General features: G+C 44.1%; 1 non-coding gene across 1 annotated transcript; it reads right to left on the bottom strand.

Annotated features, from left to right (window-relative positions):
- Positions 1 to 204: 204 nt before the first annotated feature.
- LOC141722133 (small nucleolar RNA R71) lies at positions 205 to 311 on the bottom strand. Its single transcript, XR_012575162.1, has one exon. It is a non-coding gene; the product is annotated as a small nucleolar RNA R71 (small nucleolar RNA).
- Positions 312 to 730: the final 419 nt, after the last annotated feature.

The raw sequence follows: 730 nt of genomic DNA, 5'->3' as shown, positions 1-730 counted from the left end.
AGCTGTGAATCTTCCCGTTCTCTCTGAGGGACAAAGCTAAGTGATGGTTACATTCTCTACCAGCAGGGTCTATCACCACTTGGGAAGATCTTGCTCCAAAGTTTCTCACTAAATTCTACTCTATGGCAAGCAGGGTCTATCACCACCTGGGAAGATCTTGCTCCAAAGTTTCTCACTAAATTCTTCTCTATGGCAAAGACTGTTGCAATCAGGAATGCTCTTACTCAGTTTGCTCAGCAAACAAGAGAATCTTTGTATGAGGCTTGGGATCAATATAAGAAGATGCTAAGGAAGTTCCCACACCATGGCATGCCTGATTGGATGATTATTAACTGTTTCTACAATGGATTGGGTGCTACTTCTAGACCCATGCTCAATGCAGCATCAGGAGGAGCCTTGTGGGCTAAAAGCTACGATGAAGCTTATGAACTTATTGAACTGATGGCTGCTAATGAGTACCGGAATCCTTCCCAGATACTAACTCAGGGAAAGGTGGCAGGAATTCTGGAGTTGGATGCAGCAACTGTTATAGCTGCCCAACTTAAGGCTTTGACGATGAAGGTGGACACTTTGGCTAATTATGGAGTTAATCAAATTGGTAGTGTCTGTGAGATATGTGTTGGTGCCCATGAGACTGATCAGTGCACAATTTCTAGTGAATAAGCTCAGTTTGTGAGCAACTTTTAGTGTTCGCAGCAACCCGTGCCAGCCACTTATCATCCCAACAACC

This window comes from Apium graveolens, chromosome 4 (assembly GCF_009905375.1).
Source record: "Apium graveolens cultivar Ventura chromosome 4, ASM990537v1, whole genome shotgun sequence".
NCBI lineage: Eukaryota > Viridiplantae > Streptophyta > Magnoliopsida > Apiales > Apiaceae > Apium > Apium graveolens.
Note: the sequence above shows the minus strand (reverse complement) of the source record. Positions and strands in the feature narration are given on the sequence as shown.